Here is a 12154-nt window from a genome sequence, read left to right as displayed (position 1 = left end):
CTCGTATGCTGTACTGTGTAGTTTAAGCATAACGGTCTGGGCAGAGAGGGTTGCATCATTGAAGACATTCAGTCTGAGTCCCTTTTCCTATCCTGCTTGTGTTTTTTCTTCACTAGGGAATGTATTTATATATATATTTAGCCATTACTCAAACCGATCCTGGGAAATAGCTGGGGTAGAAGAGGTGGTAATATCTTATTCTTGTCAAAAAGTGAATGTTGTAGTAGAAGTTACACAAAACTGGAGTCCAGAGGGAAACAGTAAGGATGATGAAAGATCCGGGTAATAGGTACTGAAATAAAACATAGCAAGAAATGGCTGGACTATAAAAGAGAAGAATGAGGGTTGATGCAAAGATGGTCATTGAGTATTTTTATGTATGAAAAAAAAATCATTGCATTTTTTTAAATATCACAAAATACGATGGATTTAAACAATAGTTTTGAGGTTGATCTTCTCTTATGGCACCTTAAAACACTGTCAAAGCAAATAAGACTGTGCTGCTGCCTCTGTAGCACCACGGTTAGTAAGCAGGTGGGACCCTAGCATTCAGTCTTTAAGATCATTTTCATCCCTTGTTTTCCTACTCTATTGCTTGCTGTGGCATGAATGGTTTACATACAGAAAATAAAGATTCAATGCAGGAGAAGCAGAAGTAAGCATAGAGCATGGGCACTTAGGTGGAAATAATAACAGTTCTCAGAATTTTATTCTGGTGCTTAGGAAGTGTATTCTTTTAACCTTCTGTCTTTGGAATCATAAGATGACATTAAAATGCCCATTTAAAAAATTATTTTAGCCCTCCTGATAGACAAAATTTTGCAAGTAAATAGCCAAGAATTTGGAAATAGCTATCGGGGAAAGGAGAAATCAGATTTATTATTTTTAAACATCTCATCGTTTTGGCCTTGTGTCATTAATTTTTTGAAGCTGACAGACGTTGAATATTCAGAATTTTAAACATTGTTCCCCTCAGACAACTAATGTGTTGCCTTTGAGAAAGTACTGGCCCCTTGTGACTCAATACCATCTATTCAGCTGAATTTGCAATGTAATAATGGAATAAATAAAACCAGCAGTAATTTAGAATTCAATTTTCAATGGTTGCTATGATTGTGTGACAAAAATCCAACATGCTGCAAACATTTTCATTTTTAATAAGATATTAATATCTGTACTGGGAAGTGATTCTGCCTTGTTCCTTCTTGTCTGTACAGTTAGGAATGTGGTGGAGTGAAAATTGTCCTTAAAGAGAGTACAAGTTCAGCAGGATTCCAGTCTGCATTGCAAGCTTTGCAGTCTCAGGCTCAAACGAACCTTTTTGATGGGGAATAATGCACCACTCTGAGGACTTGCTGGAATGCTCTGTGGCAATTAGTTCTGTAATACTATAGTTTAAGTTCTTACATTATGTGCCTCTAGAGACTTTGGAGGTATATATGGTTCATTTTTTCAAAATGCTTTTAGGCCTTTTTTTTTTTTTTTTTTTTTTTTTTTCAATCTCTAATTCTCCATTTTCTAATAATTATCTGTGGGAAAATTGCTTGTGATCTGAACAGTAATAGTTTGATTCCACAACCCTTTGCCATCAGATTACTGATTTGCAGGGGTAATGATTTGCAGAGTTGTGGAAGATGGAGCTATGTCTAAACCACTGTACTGGCAATTCCCTCACTGGACTTGATCTGATGGGGAGTGCCAACCAACAGCAGCATTCACTTCAGGACAGGACTCCAATTCCTCATGGTTATTTGAGGCACGTACTGAATGGATGTGTTCTTATGGCTGTGAAAAGGTCTTAGGACCTTTTTAGACTGCCATGGAGCTCAGGAAAAGGACAGTGCCCTTTATTTAAGTGTGGAATTACTAAGTTGTTATCAATGTCTTCTCTGTTACATTCAATAAAACTTTTTGGATTTTTCCATTCTGCTTTCAAAGTAGTGATTGTGCCAACTTAATAGCAAACTTGAAGGGTAAAAGGATGACTGAGTTTACCCTTTTGAGAAACATTTTTCTCTTCAGTTTTACTGGACAAGAACAGAAAAAGAACATACATATTTTAAATGTTAGGAAAAGCAATATGGCAGTACCATCTTCGAAAACAGTTAAGACACAAGTTCTTTAGTTCTTAGAAAATGTTCTAAGGATTCTTAGTATGTGAAGACCAAGTCCAAATAACCATTATTTCCTCAAACATCTCAGAGACTCTCACTGGACTGTAAAACAGGTGCAGTATAAAGTCTTGGCTACAGATAGAAAGTGACCCTGAGAGTCTTACAAACTAATAATAGCTAACAAACAAACTGTAAACAACATGATGCCCATGTTTTTCGGTATAGTCAAACAGCTCAAAAAGATTGTAAAACTGTTTGTTACAGAAGTAGAAAATGTATGCTACCAACGGTTTTCTCTTTCTCCTGCCTAAAATTGTTTTAAAAAATAATCTGTGAATTATAATCTAGTATTGATGAAACACTAACTAAGGAATAGGTTGAAGTAGGTGAACTCCAGCTATTCCCACCAACAATTACTGTAATTCAGTTTGATTGAGAGGGTCTATGGATGATTCATGAAACAAAGTCAAAGATCTGGTGGGTCACTGCTGAGGAACATGCCTTCGGAGGGTCTCAGTTGTCAGCACACCTCCAGATGTGCCTTGGTGTTGCACCTCTGCTCCCTGCTCCCTGGTCCGGAGGCTGGGCTGTTCAACTTCAGCTGTCATAGAGGACCGTCACACTGCGAAAGCCCATAGCACTGCTACAAGTGAGTGGAAAGCAATGCTCAGCTGCAAATAACTAAACAATTCCTCTGCGTGTGTGAGATTTGATAGTTCTGAGCTATTAAAAATAGGAGTATATTTATTGTGTATCATTTAGGCAGTGGTAATTAACAACTGCATACTCTGCCTCCTGTGTGAAATACAATCCTATGCTGAAGGCCAGGGCAGGTTCCAGATTCCAGCAAGCATTCTTTTACAGGATTTGAATAGCTTGGGTGCTACGTTATCATCTATGGGATGGTGAATTTCAACATACGGAGCAGGCATTCTGGAAAATACTCTCACCATAAAAGTGTAATAATGTTGTACAATATGTTACTGTTGTCAGTGCATTTCCTTTTCTTGGGAATGAGGAAATACAGGCTTGTTCTTATAGAAGAGTTCAAAGGAAAAGGCTGTATGAAAGAACTGCAAATACTCATTGTATTTATCAAACTGTAATTGATGAAAAGTGTAATAGATTATAGTAGCTAATAGTAACATTGTGGCAGTTAAGCAGCTAAATTTGTGTATGCAATTTTAAATTACAATGCAGTTTTTAATTCCAGTGTTGGAACAAGAATTTTACCTCCTAGCTTTAATTTTATTCTCTTTGTTATCCAGTGCATCAGTCTTGATAGGCTCCATTAACTCAAAGCGCTAGGTAAGACAGGAGCTTTCTACACTGACAAGCTTTTTTTCCAGGTATATACTAACGTAAAACACTGATATATTTTACAGCAATGTGTGCTAGCTGTTTGACTTAAGTTATTGTGTAAATCCCATATCATAGGAGGCTGGGTCAATGACAATAACTAATTGCTGACAGGCCTTCTCTTATTAGTTTTAAGAAACGCAGTCTTCTTTTTTAATTATTTAAAAAATATATACAAACCACCTTTGTTTGTTAAGTTCCCTGAGATTCTCTCTGTCCATTAGTTTTAAATCTAAATCTGCTTGCATTTTATCTGAAATGAATGTCTCCTCCTGCTCTTTTCTCCTCATCACACAGAGCAATCATTCTTTTGGTGCATAATGTTGCCCATCATAACTGCATGTTTGAAATTTGGCTATGCCAGCAGCATGACTGTACTTGAAAGGGAAGAGTAACAACCAAATACTGGGGTAAGAAAAGACAACCAATAGCCACAGTGTATATAGCAGCAGTTCTTAGGGCTCTCATGGCACACATCACTTTGCTTTGAAGATGATTCCTCTACCACTTCATCAGCAAACTATGTAGTACCTATGAAAACCCACAACTGTCTCATTTAGGACAAACTGGCAAACAAAACCAGAAATTCATGCAGCAACACTCTCAGAATGCACTGTATGCCCATATCCCATTCCCACCAAGTTATTTTATATGCTGGCTGAGTAAAAGCGTGGAACTACTGTGTAGAGCTGTGTAGAGCTCAGATATCTTACTGTTTCACAATATTTTTAGGTGATCTGCAGTAAAAAAAAAAAAAAAAAAAAAAAAAAAAAAAAGCTTCTCTAGTTCCATTTAACTTGTGACATTTGTACTCAAGGGCAACTGCTTACATTTTCATTCCTGTCTCAAGATTTGGCTTTAAGGAGCTGGAGGTAAGCACCAACAAACGTAGTGTTTAGGTACTAAGCTTTAAATGGAAACCTGCTGCCTGAGAAATACACCAAAATGCTATTCTTTATCATTTTTCAGTTGTTTAAGAAAAATTCTAATGAACTAGATTCCACAATTATTTCAAAGACAAACTATGATTCACTCTTCTTACATTAGATTTAAGACTATTTTTATAGTTAAATCAAAGTTTACTGTATCAAAGAGACATGATGGGTATTTGCTGAAACCTGTTCTGTAAATTTACTTTTGCACTTAACTTTCAAAAAAATGATTAAAAACATTATGGAAAGCACAGACGATTCTAATACCTTATTGATATTTTTTTCTGTTCAGCGTGTTGGAATATAATATATACATATTCTGAAGCTAAGCTCTGAAAAAGCATTTTGACTCCTGCACTTTCACTCTGTCATTAGACAAATGAAATATTCTTACTGCCTGCCTCTTTTTCTATCAAATGTATCATTTTTTTTTTTTTGTTTTCCTTGGAAAATTTACTAATTATTTTCAGAAATGTGGGAAGTCCGTGACTTTTTTTCTTCCCCCACAAGTTTCTATGTTTTCCATTCTTATCCCAGAACTCCTGCAAGTTTGCTGTTTGGCATGATGATGATTTTGGCTATATTCCTTGCTTTCATTCCACATCCAGTTCCATTAAGCTGATTTCTAAGCCTGGAAAATTGTTATCAGTTTTATAACCTTACAGTACTTTCTAAAATGCCACTGTCAGTGATGCTTCCACCTTTTCCTTGTGTCCTGATTTGGGCCGAGATAAGAGCTAATTTTCATCCTAGAAGATGGTATGGTACTGTGTTTTGACGTTAGGATGTGGGTAATTTTGATAACAGCAATGTTTTTGTTGCTACTGAGCAGTGCTTGCACTGAGTCAAACATTCTTCTGCATCTCACGCTGCCCTGCCAGCAAGAAGCTGGGAGTGCACAATGAGCTGGGAAGGGGTGCAGCCAGGACAGCTGACCCAAACTGGCCAAAGGGAAATCTCATACTATCTAGTGTCATGTGGAACAATTAAACAGAGGGACTTGGCTGATAGAGCAGGTTGCTCAGAGACTGGCTCAGCATCGGTCAACAGGTAGTGAGCAATTGCATTGTCCATCAGTTGTTGTGTATGTTCTATTCTTATTCCAATTTGTTATTATTATTAGTCATCCTTTCTTGTTCTATTGAAATGTCCTTATATCAACCCACAAATTTTGCCTTTTTCCCAGTTCCCTCTCCCATCCCACTGGAGGTGGGGGAGTGAGTGAGTGGCTGTGCAGTGTTTGGCTGTCTGATGGATTAAATCACAACACCTAGATATTTTTTGCTATGTAGTTTGTCAGTGGTTAGACAGATAAGTAGTATAATGTTGCATGAGATGTTAGCTGCTAACCAGATCAAAAGGAACTGGAAGGATTTCTCCAATGCTAGCTCCAAGTTAGCTTGCTCTGATAGATCCTTAGGAAGTTAGAGTAATTCCTTTTCCCAAACCCAGTACTGATGTCTAGACCTTGCTATCTATACAGTTATGTCTATACAAGATGAGTCTTCTATTAATACTTTTAAATCATACTTATATAGACGTATGTTGTTAAAATTAATTGTTTCGTATGTACAACATCTACAGAAGTGTCTATTGAGTTGAATAAAATATACTGAAATTTAAAAGCAGTATGGTATGCTTTCTATCACAGCCACCATTTTTCATGTATATTTATATATCATTTCTGCACTTTTTTTTCCCCGATAAATACAGCAAAACCCACTAAGTAAGGGTTCAATAGTGCAATAGGTGAAGAATTGTATTCCTGAAAAATGTTTATGTTAAACGTATCTGTAATAATGTATGTGTATATATTTGCATCTGTATCATGTTCTCTGCTAAGGTTATGCCCTAATTTTATTTGTATCACTGTATATAATCAATTTATGCATAGTTATGTAGAGTATATTATATATGTAGAGACGGTTTTGTGATTCATATTTTGTATTAGTTCTGCATTGCTAAACAATCACTGCAATTTATCGTTGCAGGGAAAAAAATATAGCCACCCACCCTTTAATCAGTGTGATGATAAAAAGAATGAATCACCAAGGGCTAATAGAACTTGGTTAATTTCTCTGTTTGTTTATTTCATTGACCAAAATATGTGGGAGAAGCAGATGTATGAATCATAACATTTCATATTTTGTAGTTGTGTGGCTTTAAAACATTCAAAGTGAATCAGGAGAATGGGAAAGTTTTACTTTCTTCTAAAGAAGTAAGCACTACACCTAACTTGTCAGCGTAGCTGCACAGCATCCCCAGTATGAATATATTCATGTAAATAAACGTACAACACAGAAACTAAAGAAAATAACTTTTTAATTTAGACTAATAGAATAAATGAATATCAAATAAATCTGACCAAATCCCCTGGCTGTATTGCAATCCATTTTATTTTAATAGCCTCATCAGAGAGAGACATGAAATCTTTCCTGCATCCTTGTATTACACTCTAGACACAAAAGCTGTCCAGATTTCAGAGGCTTTTCATTAACCTGCATAATCACAACTGATCAGTTGCTGGATCAACACCACTAGTTCCAGTCCACTCAAAATTGTCTCCAGGGTGAAAACTCAGGATTACTTTTTATCTCAACCTTGGTTTCTGCCCTCAGTTCTAGCCACATTTTTCTGATCAGTAAAAAACATAAGGAGTGCTTCCATTCTTTGGTTAGTTATTCTTCATTATTAAAATTATGACCTCTCAATCATTCTCTCTCACTTTTTTTTTCAGAGTTGTTGTGACTTGCTTTCAGCAATAGCCATCAGATAGCAACATTTAAAGGGGAAACTGAGATCTGCCATTCCTATGTATAAAAAATAAATAATTTTCTAAGAGTTACTTTTTTTTTTTTTTTTTTAATAGATCCACTAGGTGGTGCTTGAAATAAGCTACCCCAGTGCAACTCATTCAGCCTTGCCAAAGTGTATCTCAGAAATTTGGGGGCAAGAGGGAGTTAGTGTGGCTGTGAAATATTAAATTTCAATTTATTAGTCTAAGCTCTAACAGGAATTTTACTGGCAACAGGATTAGTGCTTCTCTCCAAATGCCTGGGTTCCTCCTTTTCCAAGTTTTCTATATCATAAGTAGTACTAGATTTTCATCACTGTGGAGATGTAATGCTCTCAATTATAAACCTCAGTGTTTTTTTTCCTCCAGTACTCACAGAATTATAATTCATTTCTATTTTTGTAAATGATATTCCATTAATAATTTTGGCTTTTAAATAAGTTTGTTGCATTCAAAATGATTTGGATAAGTTGTTCATTAAATAAAAATGAAGGCTGGTATTACTGCTTCATCTGTCCTGAAAGAAGTTTAACTTCCAATAAGAGATGCAGGAAGACTCTTGCAGTGCTACTCTGCATGGCCAGGGGAAGGAGCAGGAAGGCACTTAATGGTGGCTTATGCAGATATGAATTGAAGAGACTCTGTGCCAAATTCCTTTTGAAGACCAGGCCTTGTTTTCTCTCAGATAATTATTTAACCATTTGCTGCACAATTGCTCTTCCTAATGCAAGCCAACTTCTTCACAGCTCTCAAAAAATCACTTCACTGCAGAGGTCTCTATATGCCCATATGTGCTGTTCAGTTGTCCAATAATTCCCCTACCACTCAATCTGTCTGTAAAAGCTTCTGGCATAATTATTTTTTCCTGATGTTGCTTTTCTGTCATAGGGTTATAGCTGTGTCAAACATCTGCCCAGCACCCCTTAGGAGCTCCAGAGCTCCTGCCAGGAGAAGCTGTCAACACCTTCAGGCCTTGGGCCACTGCAGTTTCCTCTCCCTCTGCCCAAAGGAAACTGGAGGTGAGATGCTGGCACCTTCAAGTTTTCACCCTACATGTGATTTTGAGGGAAGTGCCTCTCAAAGGGCATGTTTGGGATTTGGGAGCTGAAGTGGGGAAATCCAGGGAAAATTGAAGGTAATACTGAGGAGGGATCAGAGGTGTTGCATGAGCAGTTTTGGAAAATTAGCATGAAGGAAGTTGGGATTCACCACAGCGGAATAATCTGAGAGGCATAGGACAAAAATGTTGAACGTTAACATTGAGACAGACTATGAAGGAAAAGTATATAAGAATTGACAACAGAATAGCCTCTAGATAATCATAATAAAATGCCCCTAAGAGTGCTTATACAAATCCAGAGAATTCAGACGTTATTATTGATAATTCACTGCAGTCAAATGCAATGTGACATTTAGATACAATGGAAAGCCTGGTTTGCTCATGGCCAAAGCACAAAGGTACTTTTCTCCAGGTTTGGAAGCAGAGTGAGATATGCAAACGAGGGAGAAATACATGAGAAGCTAATCTTTCACTTGCAGAATGCCTACATTAAGTTGGATATATTTATGGTGGAAATATAGTCTGTGAAGAATCAGCCTAACAATATTGATCTCACAGAAGAAAAAAGAAAGGATTCGAGTCATTGGAAAGACAGAGAAGAAATTAATAAGAAATTCAGATAGCATTTTTTGCAAAAATCAAAGAATAGAGCCTGAAAAAGAGGCTTCATTATTGTCTGGAACGCATTTTGAATAATGTTGATTTCAGTAATATGAAATACGCAGATTAGAAGATGTTAGTGCAATTAATATGAAGTTAATAGTTTGAAGTCTTTTTCCTTTTATTTTTCTTTTTATTGTAGTTCTGAGAAGGAGACAAATTTTATATGTATACTACATTTTTTCTTCAGTCTGTTGTTGCTGCTAAGTATCACTTTTAGTTTTATATCTGAGTATCTTCATTTTTCAATATGCATATTGCCAAAATCTTTCTTTAAGCCAGAAGTGACATTTGGATTGATTGAGTTAAGTGATTTTGCTGCTTAAGTATCATTATTATTGTTTGCATTGTGTGTAATTTTATTGTTTATGTATTTATTCAATTAATTTTTAATGGCCTAATTCTTCTCTTCATATTCTGATTCAATGTCATGGCTAAAGAGAAGGTTGAAAATATATTTTCAGGTTGTATCAGTGGCAGAATCACCAGAATCACCACTAGAAGATGTGAGTGTGCCTCATAGGCAGGGCCAGAACTGTGTGATTGTTTCAGCAGGCAGCCAGAAGAGAAGCCCTCAGTCCTGTGAGTCCTAAAAGAGGGAGAGAAGGAGGAGGGAGAATAGGAGGGAAGGAGGGAACTGCTGTCGGTGGCATCTTGAAATCCACACTCAGAAGGAAAGGTCTCTGACCTCTGTGCTTTAACATTGCACACACTGTTATCAGATGTAATATAATTTGAAGAGAGAATACAAATTCAAGAACTGAGAAAGTACTGAATAGGTCTTGTCTGCCGTGGTAGGACATCAGTGAAGACACAGGATAGAGGTTAGTTTCTATTTCACTGACACGGGGTTATATAATTTTTCATGTGTTTAAATGAGTGGTGCAGTTAGTTTGTCAGAACTGCTTGTAAAAAAAAAAAAAAAAAAAAAGAGCAATATGTGTTTCAAGATTAAAAAGAGAAAATGTAACTTTGTTATTATTTAATGCCAAGGTAGAAAAATGATGCTTTCTTCAGTTAGTTTGTAAATTTTCTAGTACACACTAACTGGAAGAATGTTAGGTTAAATAAGGATTATTTTTCCTTCCATGTTCCAAAATGGCTATTAACTTATGGCCAAACCCATTCTTGGTATAGCTTCACACAACTGAGTAACGTTACAGTTTTAGAAGTATTTTCTGGGACAATCTGTAAGACAGATATTGGAAACCTTACAGAGAAGTCAGGCTGAGGACAGAACCGCAGATGTATAACTTGATTAAAAGCCAGAGCAACACAGACTTTGTGAAGGGGAAGAAAACTGCTCAGGCTAGTGAGACAGCATGCCAAGATGTTCTTAGAGCAGAGAAGATTTTGCACAGGATCTTTCACATAATAAAGATGATTGAAGATGGTAAATAATCATGGGTTTTGCTATGAATTAAACATTAGTATGTGAAGGGGAAAAAAAACCAACAAAACAAAATGCTGAAATGAATGGCTGTTTCTCAAAACAGCAGGGGGTTAATGTCAGGCCATCCCAGGAATCTGCACTAAGACCATATTATTTTTCTTAGGAAGCAAATCCTTTTACCCACTTGTTCTAAAAATAGGCTAATGTGAGATGGAAATAACTCTGTTAGAATTCAAGGATGAGATACCCGTTTGCAACAAGATAGAGCTGACTAATAACTATTCTGAGATAGAGTACAGTATGTGCCTGTTTTGTGGTTGTATTGACTACTCATATATATATCAAATGCCATTTATTTCCATGCAATTGCTCACACTCTTTTAGGATTGCCACTTCTCCCTTCCAAAACATTTCTCACTGGCAACCAAAACAGAAATACAATTCCTGGCTTGTCTCATGGATGACTAGCCAGCAATCTCACTCTACTGCCCAGTCTTTCTCTGCCTCCTCTTCAGTGATAATATCACTTCTCTGCTTATCATTGTGGCTACATTTGAACATCTATCAGGTCCTCTCTCTGTTTTCATCCCTAGTTCATGCCTCTTTTTCATTAATTCTCTCTGCATACTATGTCTAGGGTAGAATTTTTTGTCTGTTCACAAAGGTGGTGTTCTCATTCATAGTATGCTTGTCTCATTTACTGAGATCCTTTATTGGTCTTGTGAAGTGCAGTCTTGTTCTAATCACAGCTATTCCACGAGGATGCTGTAAAGATTGTTTCCTGTTCATCTCTCTATGCGTTCCTATACTCCCATTTCTCTCTCACATCAAAGCTATGTTACTTTTCTTCGAATCAAAGCTTTTTTCACTGTCATCATCTAACTTATGGCAACAAGTTTTATTATATACCAGTGAGCTAAAACTAGGTGCTAGCCTCCTTTTGCCTACACTGTTTGGAAAAATACCCTCTTTTTTTCCTTTCATTTCCTCCTTGAAGCTGTTGTCTTGGACACTTCTCAAGAATTAGGTTGCAGACATGCAATAATTTAGGCTTGGTTTTTGTTTTTTTTTTTAATTAGTATGGTCTTACTGTTTTCTTATCCTCTGTCCAACTCTGTCTTTTTATATCATTTTTATATGTAGATGCAGGCTGTCAGAGACCAGGGACATCTTTATGTTTTGTCTACACAAAAGCTCAGGGGAGAATGTAATGCAGAAACATCAATGATAGTAATATCAGCATCGTTGCGTGCCTAATATTAGTCATCTTCAGTGTTTTTCAGGAGTCACAAGCTCCTTTTTGGCTTAACCACTTCATGAAATGCTTAAGCCAAGAAGAAATTGTGGATGTCCCGAGAAGCTGTGGATGTCCCATCTCTGAAGATATTCAAGGCCAGGTTGGATGAGGCCCTGGGCAGCCTGAGCTTGTTGGTGACAGTCCTGCCCAGGCGAGTCGGAGCTTGATGATCTTTCAAGTCCCTTCCAATCTAAGACAGTCTATGATTCTATGATTCTATGATTCTATGAAGATACCTCCTCTTTTCTTCTATGCTTATACCTTTCATTTTATTTCACTGACATCACAGCAAGTTCCCTTGCCTGGACAGCAGCAAGGAATTTGCAGGGAAAGGCTGTTTCAGTACGTAGGGATAGTTCCGTCTTCTCACTACCTTCATGCCCAATGGAAAGGAAAATGTTGACACTAGATAGAAGTGGGTCTATTATGTTTCTGTAATGGCACCACTATAAAGACTTTGAGTATGATTAAGACTGAAGAAATATGTAAAGAATATCAAGAATAAAAATACGTAATTTATTTATTAAATTTGTCGAGTCGGTGAC

The sequence above is a fragment of the Meleagris gallopavo genome, chromosome 3 (genome assembly GCF_905368555.1).
Source record: "Meleagris gallopavo chromosome 3, MGAL_WU_HG_1.1, whole genome shotgun sequence".
Taxonomy (NCBI): Eukaryota; Metazoa; Chordata; class Aves; order Galliformes; family Phasianidae; genus Meleagris; species Meleagris gallopavo.
This window is presented reverse-complemented; position numbering follows the sequence as displayed.